Here is a 15089-nt window from a genome sequence, read left to right as displayed (position 1 = left end):
TTGTCGCCATAGGCCGCGCAGCTATGCCGCGCCGTCATTGGTTCAACAACTTTCCATGAGTGAACCAATGACGATGCAGTTACACTGCGTTATTGAAAAAGGCTTCAGTAACGGGGAAAAAGGAGACCTTTCCCCATACGCAGTACGAGTGAAGTATCGAAAGGGAACAAAGGAGCGCACGTTTGGATAACTACAGATGAGACGTTATGTACTACAAATAAAGAGGCAAGTAAGTATCTTGATATATACTTTCTTTATTTTTATTTTTTCACCGTAACATAGCAGTTCTTATTGCCATTAAGAGTGTAACTTATTTAGTTTAATAGCAATATGGAGGTGAATTAATTATGTTTCCTATAATTTATTTATGATTGTATTATAATAATTTCTTATATATGAATGTGATCGCGTGTGTGGGCGTGTTCAAAGAATTTGGCTGCTGAAAATATATTTTAATTGAAGTCTGACTTTTTAAATCATTTTAAATGACAAAGTTAAATTTGCAAAACTAAATTCAAAAGATCCGATCTTGTAACATTCAAAGACATTTATATACATTTAATCCATCTAATCGCTATTATAACCACCAGTAATGTTCAATATATCACCCCCTCTAGAAATACTGCTTATAATCTACTGTTTGTGTTTGTAATATGTAATATTTTTGTGCTTATCTGGAGTTATATATTCATTTTGTAGGATCAGTACAGATTTGTTATTGGAGATCCAGTGCAAGCTGTGTGGATTCAAAGACCCGTATTGATGAGGTGATGTTACAAGTTTTGCCATTAATTCTGCCATTAATTGCAACGTGATCTCATGAGAAAACGTGTGTATTTTTACGTAAATTGTGGTTCTACCACACGTACATTTACTTACGTTTTCATACACACAAAAACGTACAACATTGACGTATTTATAGCACTAAAACGTAAAAATACTTACGTATTAACAGCAAAAAAAAAAAAAAAAAAAAAAAAACGTAAATCATGTAACGTAAAGTGTGAATGTATATGAATTCCCATGTATTAATATTAAAATCGTGGCTTTAATGATTTAACGATGTTTTTAGTCGAATTTATTGAAAGCAGTTTACTCATCTACTTAATATGAAATAACATTTCTGTTCGTGACTTGTGCTGCTCGTTTCGGAGGATTACATAATGTTAAACAAGACTAAAATTTGGAACCTTATGAATAAAATTTCTGTAATTGTTTAACCATTTTGTAATATTTAGTTTGTTTGCTGTGAGACACAGAAGGCGTTTTCTCCTATGCAGCGACTGACAATACAACCATTAGATACACCAAAGCACAACATACATTCACAAATCACATACATTTTATTTGTTCGCTGTTCTCCAAATCTTTAGAATCCATATGTTTGTAAGGAACAGATCCAAATTCAGCCTTTTATCCATCGATCTTCATTCTCAGCAACAGCGACCGTCACAGTCAAAGCTCGCGCTCGTTATGATTCAAATTTGAAAGTAGCGAAACCCTCGAGAAGCGTTACGACATGGTTTACGGCACTGATATCGAAAGCTCATTGGTTCTCACCTGCTTCGTCAGATTGCGACATGCTGTGTTTCAGTGTAGACGTTTGAAATGAGTGTGCGCCTTCACGGAGAGAAGCCAGATTTATCATATTTTCATGGATTAATAAATTAATTCTGCTCTGTACCCTATCAAAAAACTATTACCGCCAGAGAGGACTGTGACTGGAACTCATCATCATTTGAACAACTTTTGGTACCACTTTTGACATTTTCGCAAAAAAAAAAAAAAAAAAAAAAAAAATTATTGTGATTATGCGTGTTTGTCTGTCATTCTTTTATTTATAACAGTAGGTAGTTTAAAGAAATGGTTATGGGTAGGTGTAGGATTAGTGGCTCAAAATTTCGTTTTAATGTTATATTTTTACTAAAATTGTCATTTTCCTATACATTTCTGTTCTTTATGTTTTATTCTTTTAACATTCTGTATAAAATGGGTAGGTTTAGGTTAGGGATGGGGTTTAGGGATCTTACATTTATCTACAAAACGATAAAATGGAAATTATACATATATCTTTATGACATGAAAGATTCGTAAATATTTTACGTTTTTTCGCTGTAAAAACGTAAGTATTTTTACGTTTTAGTGCCATAATTACGTCAGTATTGTATGTTTTAGCACCTTTCTAAACGTACAAAAATGTACGTTTTGTGTCTTTGAAAGTTACGTATTAAGTATTAACAATGAGACCAGCCAGCACACCCTGATCACACACTACAAGCTAAAACACCGCCATTAACTATCCTTATAGCTTTTAAATGCTTTGAATCATTTCTATTTGCAAGTAATAAATTCTCACCCGCGCACTTACAAATCCCTATCTAATCATTATATATTTATATATAATGATATTACATCATTATTTTCAAAGCAAAAACGCATTCTGTATGAACGACCCCTCAATTTGCTTGGGTCTTGGGTTATTTATCTATATTTGTGTAATTGATAAAGTTATGTTTAATTCCCTGTAAAATAGGAATAAAAACGTTTATAAAATGTTCTCTATGTTTAAAGGCCAGTGTCAGTGGAGATGGTGTGGTCACTGGAATCCTGGCGTTTGTGGGAAATGTGAAGGAGCCTCTCCCAGGATTCTACTACAGTGTTGTCCTGATGACTGAGGTAATTCATCTTAGGTGATGCAGTTGCGGTCAAAAGTTTACTTACACCTTGCAGAATGAACTGCTTCATCAGGGAAGTACTAAATAAAAAGACAACATGCACATTTTTATGATCCCTCTTATCGATAAAATTATCAACATTTTGCAGATACTGCAAGGTGTTAGGGTGATTTGCCTACAGTGGTTCAGGCTGCAGGATGGCCGAATGACTAAAGAAACGTTATCAGACAAGAAACTTTCAGTTTTCTAAAATCTTGCTATTACCACCCAGTGCCACTTATACCAACGACGGAAATAAGTGCAGTTACAATAGCAAAATATGTGGGAGAGCATTATGATAGTGAAACAATATTATATTGCAATACATAGCACATCAAAGTTAATACCGAATAAAAACTAGTTAGCACATAATTTATAATTGAAATAGTTTAATAATATTTGGTTTAGGGCTGCACGATATTGGAAAAAAAAAATGTCATTGTGATATTTTTTTTCTGCAATATATATTGCGATATGAAAAAAATTCACCAGATGACTTAAATAGCTCTATTTGGAAAGAATTAATCATTCTAAGAGGATTGGGTTGATTTTGTAGGTGAGTGAATGCACATAGAATATAATGAACAAATTATAAGCATAGATAAATATAGAACAAAGTTCTATGTTTTGTTTTTTTCTTTTCAAAATTACATTCATTGTAATGCTGGAGTAAGATTTTAGAAGAAACCTTTTGGTCCTTTTAATGTTTGTACTAGTAAAGGTTTCAGAGCTTATAAGTAACAAGGTTCGGTAACACTTTACAATAAGGTCTCATTTGTCAATTAATCAATTAATATATTAGACAACATGATCAAACTATGTGCATTAACTTTTTTTTACTGTATTTATTAATCTTTGTTAACATTAGGTAATAAAAAATATAGTTTTTTCAAGTTAGTTAATAAAATGTATAGTCATTGTTCGTGTTAGTTTACAGTGCATTATCTATTAACATATGCAACTTTTGATTTTAATAATGCATAAGCAATATTAACTAGGATTTATAAATGCTTTAAAGTATTTTTCATTCATAGTTCATGTTAACTAAAGTAGTTAACTAATAAAAAGTTATTGTAAAGTGTTACCCAAAGTTTTGAATCTTTTCTTTTTTTGTATCAATTCATGGGTGTTATCTTATTTATCATCTTATAGATCATATAGAATGATATTTTCTGAAAATGTAAAAATGCAGAAAGTTTGTGATGGGTAGGTTTAGGTTTAGGTATGTGAGGGAGAAAATGACAGTGCATATAAGCCTCACTGTCCTCCATACTCTTTCTAAATGAGAGTTAAAGTGTTGTAATTGTTTGTGATTGTGTATAGTGTTTCTTGGGTTTTTCTTGTGCATCAACAAAAAGGTTTTTGTGTATTTGTTTTAGATTGTTTTGTCAATAAATGTAGAGGGTTTCAATTTGCATTTGTGTTCATTGTAATATTTTGAAATATACTAAATTGTAACTTCATTATTATATGTAATTACAAATAATGTAATAACAAATGTATTAAATAAAATAAAAATGTATGTAAATAATGTAATTACAAATGTATTAAATTATATAATAGTGTACATGTAAATGACATTAAAGTATATTTTAGTTCTCATGAATTGCTTGTCAGTACATTCGGAAGTACACTTTTACCATATTTCAAAGTACATAAAAAAAAAATTGTATTAACCCTTTCGCACGTAAGTTTAAAATATTCTGGCTGACCCCCCCAGCGTGAGTTTTTTAAGGTGACCGTTATTTAGAACCTAAATAACGGTCACCTTGTTACGTCATAGCTTGTTACGTGACACACCGCAGCGCTGTATAACTGATGATCTGCTTTTATCTAATTTTTCCTTTTTTTATTCAAAATATTCACAAATTTGTTAACTATAGCATGAAATATCTGATATTCCGATTGTCAAATAATGTGCAACTGGATGTGTTTTTCTGTTTAAACACCTTTATAACGATCATGTTAGATGAGCTATATGCTCGATGGGCGCCGCCATGTTAGTTTGCGCCGCACAGAGAATCGGATCTGTTGGATTTACAACCCGTGAATTCGTCTACTTCTCCCGAAATACATGAAAGTAAGTGAGTCGGTGAACTGGGGAAGAATAGAGTAAGCTTTAAAGTTACTTTCACAATGTGTATCTGTTATGAATAAAACGTGTCGTCTAATTATAATGGAAAGGGTTATTTGCGCTTCTATAGACATCATTGTGTATTTTACAAACTCTAAATATATTGTTTTGTTAGTACTCATGTGTATTTAAATGTCTGAAACCTAAAATAAACATTATTTGGTTGAAAACACTGCATATATGTAATATATGAAAAGCGCTGTGCGCGTCCGTCTCTGGTTTAGCGCCAGCCAAAGCGCTCAAGCACATTTGAATTTGGCAGTTGATCACGTGATGCGCTGAACGTTCTAATCACACCGGTGTGATCGTACGCTCCAGGGACCAGCCAAGACTGATCACACCGGCGTGATCGTACGCGTCAAAGGGTTTTATTCAAAATAAACTGGTAGTATTATTTTTCTTCAAAACTATTTAAAAATTGAATGCCTGTAGAAATAATATTTAATGCTTTTTAATGCCATTTAAGGCCTTAATTTTCGCAAAATCCATTTCATGACTTTTGTAGTAGACATGAAAGTGTTAATGGGTTTTTTGCTTGTCACGTGATCATGGTTGGGAGTCACGGGGTTGCGTAAGAATGGGAATATTAGTCACCTGTTCACTGATTAAAGGCAGGGAGAGGGGGTGAGTAGGGACAATGTATTTCTTTGTTGACTACAACAACTTTTATACCATCAAGAAACGTTTTGCCTCACCGATATTTTATTTATGTGTCACCAATGCAGTCCCTGTCTTAGTCTCTCAGCGGCTTTTGGAAAGGACATAGTAGCCGCTATATTATGTCAACAAAGAACATTCTCAGTGGACGCTCCAAACGGATTAAGCCTACATGATCGCATCAAGGAGTATAGGATTCTGTTCAACTAAAAGGAAAAGAGTTCTACAGCCGCAAAACGTCGCCAACGAAAATTGATCAGCAAAGTTCCGAAGAGAATCAAGCAAACAATCACCGCATAGGTAAGCCTGTTGGGCTTTGTACTAATCATCTGTGTAGTTTTGGATTGCGCGCAGTTTGAATTGTGAACGTTGTTTATCCATTGGGGATGATTGCGCGGTTGTGTTATTGTTTGTTGTTTGGCTTCAGTTGATTTTGTCCAGAGCTCTGGTGTTTAAAGTTTGTTGTTGGCGATCTGTTTGTGTTGAAAATAATGTTGCAATGTTTATGGAGTTGACAGCATTTGATTTTGTGTCGCTGTGATGTTGTTGGAGAATTTGATGGAATATGCGAATATTGTTGACTTGTTTGAAAACACGCAAACATGAGTGTTGATGACATCACTGGCTTTGAAATGGATTGCTTTAAAACGGAAACTAAACTCACTGCAAAGGCCTTGGCCAACAAAATTGAAAGTTTGCAAAAAGAACGAAAAACAAATGTAAATAAAATTAAAGGGCTGATACCAGAGATGAAAAGTCTGATGAAAAGAAAGGAAAATGCCTCTCAAGTGCAAATCCTGTTTAAAACTCTTGCTCAGCTTTGTGAAGATGCCAATAAGCTGCATGACATGGTGATTCCTTTACTTCCTGAAGATGAACAGGAAAAACAAAATGAATGGTTCTTGAGTATTATGAAATACAGTAATACATTTAAAGATGCAGTTCAACATTGGTTGAGTGAACCAGAAGGATCATTGGAGAATGTTATTTCTGTTCAGTCTGGTGCTGGTGCTATGCAGGAAGAGTTTCCCAATCCTCAAGTGCTAGTCCATGCTTCATCCATCGTTTCAACAGATAACTTACAAGATGAAATTAAACCAAGTGACAGTGTATCAAATGTGGGGAGTAGAACATCCAAAAATCAAAACTCATCAGTGGAAAAAAGATCTGTGGCATCATCCACTTCTTCTGTACGTCTCAAAGCAGAAGCTGAGGTGGCTCCATTAATGGTACAACAAAAATTGTTGAAAGATAAACATGAACTCGAAGATCAAGAGGAACAGTTGCGAAAAAGAAAAGAACGACTTAATTTGGAGGGAGAAATTGCCATTCAAATGGCCAAACTGAATGTCTTGAAATCTCAGAGCGTCTCAAGCAGTAATTCTGACCATTCAGGAGGAAAACATCACAATTTAGTAAAGGAACAAAAGAAAACAAAGTCTTAACGCCAGTGCGAAATCATTTGTTCCTCAAGTGTCTGCAAGAGAAAAAGGATTAGTTCATGAACGTTTGGAAGCAGGAGCAAAGCCTAAAGAGAAAAGTGTACAACAACGGGTACTCTCACAGCCTCATCCCATAGCACAACATCCATCTAGATGCAATCCAGTGGAACAGAGATCACAAGGAAATGCATTAAATTCACATGTTGAATCCAACGATGAAGAGCAAAATAACATGTTGGGCATAATGAGAACGCAAAATGAAATAACAACGCTATTGTTAAAACAGCAATGTTTATCATCCTTACCCAAAAGAGGTCTGAACGTGTTTGACGCTGACCCATTACAGTATCATGCATTCATGAGAGCTTTCATAAACAGCATTGAAAGTAAGACTGATAACTACAGTGATTGCTTGTACTACCTTGAACAATATACTGTTGGTCATCCAAGGGATTTGATACAGATTTGTCAGCATATCGATCCACATAGGGGATACATCAGAGCCAAAACTTTGTTGCAGGAACATTTTGGCAATGAACAGAAAGTTGCATCTGCTTATATGAATAAAGATCTTTCATGGCCTCAAATTAAAGCTGAAGATGTGAATGCTTTACAAGAATACAGTCTTTTTCTTAGAGGCTGTGGTAAAGTCATGGAGGATATGCCTGCCAATATGATGACAATTATAAAGAAATTATAAAGAAATTGCCCTACAGACTCAGGGATAAATGGAGAACAGTGGCTTGTGAACTACAAGAAAGACACGATTGCAGAGTTTCCTTCATTGATATTGTCCATTTTCTAGAACATCAAGTCAAAGTTGTAACTGACCCAGTGTTTATACAGGATGTTCCTGTAGCAACGAATAAAGATGTGAAAAGACCTAAACCACATTCTCGTCCTGGAATTAAAGGAATCAGCTTTGCTACCACTGTGGTTACTGCAAGCAAAGAAAGTGAATTTGAAAATACAGGAAAGAAAAAGGTTGGATTTGATAAGAAAGAATGTCTCTGCTGTAGAGGTGCGCACACATTGGGTATGTGTCCTCAGTTGGGAAAACAACCCCACAAAGAGAAGATTGGCTTCTTGAAAGAAAGTGGAGTTTGTTTTGGTTGTTTGTGCATTGGGCACATCAGCAAAGAGTGCAGAAACCGTCTTTCTTATGATGTTTGCGGTTAGACATCCAACTTTGCTGCATATCTTTCCTAAAGAAAAAGGAACAGATACAACTGAGAAGAAATCAAAGATGGCAGTGGATGATGTTTTAGTGTCTAGTGGTCTTACTGGGGCTGGTGATTATGATTGTAAACTCCCGATTGTTCCTGTACAGATCAAGGCCAATAAAGGCAGCAAAATTGTCACTACTTACGCCTTTTTAGATCAAGGGAGCACTGCTGTGTTTTGTACAGAGAGCTTAATGAGAAGACTCAATCTCACAGGAACTAAAGTGCTGTAACACCACACCAGCAGAGGGAGCCCTCGCCTGAGTATTGACTGTCTCACTCCCTCTGCTTCTACTCTCACGTCCTGTTTATTCAGTATTTCAGGGTGTGGTTGTGCACTTGCAAAGTATTGCCAGTTCATCTGCCTTACCAAACGTTTTCTTTATTCCTGCCTGTTTGCCTAGTGTATGATTCTGCCTGTTTTCCCTGATTACGTCTGTTGGATTATCCCCTTACTTTGGTAGCCTGATTTGGACTAATGATTGTGTTTGGACCTTTTGCCTGTTTACTCACCTCTGCCTTTTGGATTACCCTTGTGTTTGTTGCTCGTTTGGACTGCTATTCTGGTTGTGACCTATCGCCTGGCTTAACGTTCCTGCCTTTTACACTCACTCCTAATAAAACTCTGCAAATGGATTCTAACGCCGCCTCAGCCTCGTCCTTACAAAATACTACGTCCCAAACTGAATCCAGTGGAAGTTTCCAACTTGCAAGCAGCTTTTGCCTACCAAACTGAAGTTTTGAAGGGCTACCAAGATCAACTCGCTAAGCTCCAGTCTGTCAATGAACACCTGACTCATTACATCCAATCCCTCCCATTGGCCACACCGAAGACGGTAAGCTTTGCGTTACCAGACAAATTTGATGGATGTGCAGATCAGTGTAGTGGCTTTATTCTTCAAGTAAAGATTTACTTTGATAACCAGGAAGACAAGTTTGTGTCAGAGGAGAAGAAATGTGCTTTTATGATGACGTTATTATCTGGAAGAGCTTTAGACTGGGCCGCGGCAGTTTGGGAGACGGATCTACGATTCAGAACATCTTTTGATTATTTCATTCGGCAACTGCATGAAGTGTTCGAGTATCCCGCTGGGGGCAGGGATGTGTCGACGCAAATCCTGCAAATGTCACAAGGTAACCGCACCGCCGCTGATTACACCATTTTGTTTAGAACGCTCGAGGCTCAGAGTGGATGGAACGACATTTCATCGAAAGCTGTCTTTCAACGGAGCCTTAAGCCAGACCTGCAAACCGAGTTGGCATGTAAAGGAGAGGATTTATCATTTTCTGACTTTGTGACTCTTACTATAAAGATTGATAATCTGATGTGACAAGCACCGAAGCGAAGAAGTGTGAGGGAATCATAACGCTTTTCGGCCGACTGTCATCTACCGATAAGTCCAGCGACGAGCCCATGCAACTAGGTTTATCTCGACTTTCAGAAGAGGAAAGAATGAGACGACGTCAACTCCGTCTATGCTTTTACTGCGGTGAAACCGGCCATCGCAGTCAGGGGTGCCCACATAAGGCCCAGACAACCTCACGGGTAAATAATAGAATATTTTTCACTACTCAGTAATAGATCTTTCAAGCTCCCTATTGAAATAAAATCTGAAGATGCCTCTATTTCATTAACAGCGATGATAGACTTTGGGGCAGCCCACACAAAGACCTCATCAAGAAATATGACATTGCCACCCAACCATGCAACCCTCCTATCAGGATCAAGGCCGTAGACGATAACACCATTGGAGAGGGGATCACCTATCAGACCAAGCCATTAACTCTTCAAGTGGGTTTATTCCATCAAGAATTAATCTCCCTATACGTCATTGACTCCCCTAAGCATGAAGTAATCCTCGGATTTCCATGGCTATCCATTCATGACCCCATTATTTCCTGGCATCATGGTGAGTTGACTAATTGGTCCAACTTCTGTAGAAGTCATTGTTTTTCCCAAGTCCCCCAACCATGTTTGACCACTAGTATTGAAAGCCCAGAAACGAACAAGACTGTTAACATCCCCAACTGTTATAACGATCTGACAGAAGTCTTTAGCAAAACCACCACCTCATCGCCCCTGGGACTGTGCAATAGATTTACTGCCTAATGCCATGCCTCCTAAAAGTAAAGTCTACCCGCCGTCCAGAAAGGAGACCCAGGCCATGGAAGATTATATTGAAGAAGCGCTAAGCTTAGGGTTCATCCGACCCTCCACCTCTCCAGCTGCCGCAGGGTTCTTCTTCATGGAAAAGAAAGATGGAGGGTTAAGGCCATGCATTGATTATAGGGGACTCAATAATGTCACAGTTAAATTCCGCTACCCCCTCCCATTGGTTCCCTCAGCCCTGGAGCAGCTCCGCAAAGCCACCATTTACACCAAACTTGACCTACGAAGTGCTTATAACCTGATTAGAATCAAAGAGGGCGACGAATGGAAAACTGCCTTCCTCACCACTAGGGGGCACTATGAGTACCAAGTTATGCCGTATGGGCTTGCCAACTCTCCTGCCGTATTCCAGTCTTTCAATAATGAGATCTTCCGGGACCTTCTGAACCAGTATGTAATTGCTTACATTGATGATATTCTGATCTACTCTAAATCCAAAGATGAACATGTCAGCCATGTCAGGACAGTCCTTGCTCGTCTACTCGCAAACCAATTATACGTTAAGGCAGAGAAGTGTGAATTTCACGTCCGACAGACTTCATTCTTGGGCTACCACATCAGCCACCAGGGGGTAAAGACGGATGAATCCAAGGTCAAGGCAGTCACGGAATGGCCTCATCCATCCACTGTGAAGGAGCTTCAAAGGTTTTTCGGGTTTGCCAACTTTTATAGACGCTTTATCAGAAACTACAGTATGATTGCTTCTCCCCTGACGTCCCTCTTGAAAGGAAAACCTACCAAGCTAAGGTGGACGGAAGTGGCCAGCCAAGCATTCAAATCGTTGAAGGAAAGGTTTACAACAGCCCCAATCCTAAAACATCCTGATCCGGATCTCCCGTTTGTGGTGGAAGTAGACGCTTCTGACTGCGGTATAGGAGCTGTGCTCTCCCAACGACACGGCCAGCCCGGTAAACTACACCCATGCGCATTCTTCTCAAGAAAGTTAACCGCAGCAGAAAGGAATTATGATGTAGGGAATAAAGAACTTCTGTCCATGAAAGCAGCCATCGGGGAGTGGAGACACTGGCTCGAGGGAGCAGTCCACCCCTTTCAAGTAATCACTGACCACAAGAATCTAGAATACATCAAGAGTGCTAAACGGCTCAACCCACGCCAGGCTCGCTGGTCCCTATTTTTCACCCGATTCCAGTTTACTGTGACCAGGCAATATCGACCAGGCAGCAAAAACAGTAAGGCTGATGCCCTATCTAGGCGGTATGATCTCCCCACTGAAACCCTCACACCCGAATGCATTCTTCCACCATCTATTGTCATTGCTCCGGTCACCTGGGACATAATGGAGGAGATTCAGAGAGAGCAACTGCAAGACCCCGCACCTGAGAACTGTCCTCCTAATAAGCAGTACGTTCCACAAAATTTACGTCACAGAGTAACGCAATGGGTCCACACCTCTGTTAGCGCCGGTCATCCAGGTATATCTCGCACTCTTCACTTACTACATAACTCATTCTGGTGGCCCTCAATGACAAAAGATGTAACTACTTACGTCAAAGCCTGCCGAGTCTGTGCTCAGTCCAAGACCCCTCAAGGAGTTACCTTCAGGTCTCCTCCAACCGCTACCCATCCCACAACATCCTTGGTCCCATCTCTCCATTGACTTTGTAACCGATCTACCACTTTCCAATGGCTTCACTGCTATCCTGGTCATAATTGACCGGTTCTTCAAGTCCTGTTGTTTGGTGCCTCTAAAGGGTCTCCCCACAGCTATGGAGACTGCTCAAGCGCTCTTTCACCATGTCTTCAGAAATTATGGTTTACCCAACGATATTGTCAGCAACCGAGGAACTCAGTTCACGTCCCAAGTTTGGAGAGCCTTCTGTAAACATCTGGACATTAATATCAGCCTCATGTCAGGTTACCACCCTCAGTCAAATGGGCAAGTCGAACGACTAAACCAAGAAATTGGGAGATACCTTCGCTCTTACTGTAGCCGAGAACAACACCGCTGGTCTGAATTCCTTCCATGGGCTGAATACGCATAAAATTCCCTGACTCATTCCTCTACTGGCCTGACCCCCTTCCAGTGCGTCCTTGGATATCAACCTCCTTTGTTCCCGTGGTCTGGCGAACCTTCTTTGGTCCCCGCAGTGGACGACTGGATCCGACGTAGCGAGAGGGTGTGGGACAGCGCACACGTCCATCTGCAGAGAGCTGTGAGAGTACAGGAACTCCAAGCCAACCGACGACGTCGCCCACATTCTCCCTACCAACCAGGTCAACGGGTCTGGCTCTCAACGAGGGACCTCAAGCTGCGGCTACCCAGCAGGAAGCTCAGCCCCAGGTATGTTGGTCCTTTTAAGATTTTGAAGAGAGTCAATGAGGTCACATATCAGTTAGAGCTTCCTGCTAACTACCGTATCTCTCCATCCTTTCATGTTTCCCTCCTCAAACCGGTCCACCCGGGAGCTGACCCTGACACTGAGGCTCGAGAGCCGCCACCACCACTGGACGTTGATGGAACTCCTGCTTACAAGGTGAATGAGTTACTAGACTCAAGACGGAGAGGGGGTCAGCTCCAATTGGTGGACTGGGAGGGCTACAGACCTGAGGAGAGATCGTGGGTAGCCGCCCACGACATCCTGGACCCTTCTCTCATCTACGACTTTCATCATGCCAGACCCGATCGACCAGCGCCTAGACCTCGGGGACGTCCGCGTCGAGCACCAGGAGGCGCTCCTAGAGGAGGGGGTTCTGTAACGCCACACAAGCAGAGGGAGCCCTCGCCTGAGTATTGACTGTCTCACTCTCTCTGCTTCTACTCTCACGTCCTGTTTATTCAGTATTTCAGGGTGTGGTTGTGCACTTGCCCCTTGCGAAGTATTGCCAGTTCATCTGCCTTACCGAGCGTTTTCTTTATTCCTGCCTGTTTGCCTAGTGTATGATTCTGCCTGTTTTCCCTGATTACGTCTGTTGGATTATCCCCTTACTTTGGTAGCCTGATTTGGACTGATGATTGTGTTTGGACCTTTTGCCTGTTTACTCACCTCTGCCTTTTGGATTACCCTTGTGTTTGTTGCTCGTTTGGACTGCTATTCTGGTTGTGACCTATCGCCTGGCTTAACGTTCCTGCCTTTTACACTCACTCCTAATAAAACTCCGCAAATGGATTCTAACGCTGCCTCAGCCTCGTCCTTACAAGTGCGGATTCTAAGAACTATGGGACAAGAAAAGGTTGTGAGTAGTCATGTTATACCTGGAATGGAGGTAGCTGCCCTTACGGAACAAAAATATATGGGAATATAGTGCAAAATATAATGCGATATATTGCATAATACATTTCCATATATGGGAAACTAGTGCTTATATTTTTCAATATACTGCAATATATGCATTGACCATGAATGGCTATATATTGATACATATAAAATATTTATAAATGAAGACAAAAATAGCATTACATTCATAAAGTTTTATTCTTTGTGTACATATATTGCACATACATGTGAATGTATTGTACACACATATATACACACATTCATGGAATGAGTTACAATCAGTGGTTACAACAGACTTCTAGTTCCCAGCATGCTTTGCTTCTGAATGTTAAAGGAGAGTAAATGTTAAAATTAAGTGCTATTTCATGTGTTTTGCTCAATATTGATATAGGGGAAGATCTGTTAGTGTTTAAAGTTGTATTATCTTGGAATTTAAAAGGTTTTCTGGTATGTGTAAGTTTTTGGGGTTACCACTGTGTTGAAGAGTAGAGCCTGTGGTTAGGTTTATGATTGGCTGAACACCATTAAGACTATAATAACTTTATTTAAACCGTAACGGCTGTGCACACTATAGCACAATGATAGTCTCTTTGGTAGAAACTTCAGTACATGCAGGTGTTTTTGTCAACTAACTTGAAACTATGAAACATAATACATATTACATAATATATTTTATTATATGTGTTTATTCTGCATGAGTAAATATATCTGCAGTATATTATGCATGCAGTACCATATCTGATCACATATAAATCTATGTATTATTCAATATACTGTAATATATTTACGCAATATATTTTTTTGTATATTTTCAAATAGACTGTTAAATCATGTAATATATTGATCATTCATTTATAGGAAAATATATTTTCTTTCCATAAGGGTGGCTTGAATGGAAATTACTTTTGTGAATTACATCGAGTTTATACACAGGAAAGCATGCCTGTTCATCAAGGGAATATACCTCGAGAAAGTGATCTTCAAAGATGGCCCCATTTAAAGAGAGTTCATTTACCTGAGATTAAGGCGGGGATTGAGCTGCTGATAGGGACAAATGTTACTAAAGCATTGGGACCATTGGAGGTAATCCTCAGCAGGAATGATGGACCCTATGCAATCAGGACAATGTTGGGATGGACTGTGAATGGCCCACTCTTTGGAGACAGTGAGAACACAATGGATTGTGCTCAGCCAGAAGTCACAGTCAACAGAATTTCAATTGTGAATTTGGAAGAAATGTGGCAACAGCAGTTTAAAATGGACTTCCCAGAATGTAGTCATGATGAACAAACTGGCCATTCCAAAGAAGATCAAAAATTCATGGAACTGGTGACAAACTCTGTCAAACTTGTTGATGGGCATTATGAGATTGGCTTACCTCTGAAAAGGAGAGTTCACATGCCAAACAATCGGAAAATCGTGGAGCAACGTGCTTTGCATCTAAAGAGGAGACATCATGGTGTCTACAATCCCACAAAGAAGAAAATCCATGTGGTATTTGATTGTGGAGCAA

General features: G+C 39.2%; 1 protein-coding gene across 2 annotated transcripts in view; it reads right to left on the bottom strand.

Annotated features, from left to right (window-relative positions):
- Positions 1-15089, bottom strand: part of plcd3b (phospholipase C, delta 3b) — a 76112-nt gene that overhangs the window by 28745 nt on the left and 32278 nt on the right. The window lies entirely within an intron of this gene.

Source organism: Ctenopharyngodon idella, chromosome 12, assembly GCF_019924925.1.
Source record: "Ctenopharyngodon idella isolate HZGC_01 chromosome 12, HZGC01, whole genome shotgun sequence".
In the NCBI taxonomy this organism is placed as follows: domain Eukaryota; kingdom Metazoa; phylum Chordata; class Actinopteri; order Cypriniformes; family Xenocyprididae; genus Ctenopharyngodon; species Ctenopharyngodon idella.
Note: the sequence above shows the minus strand (reverse complement) of the source record. Positions and strands in the feature narration are given on the sequence as shown.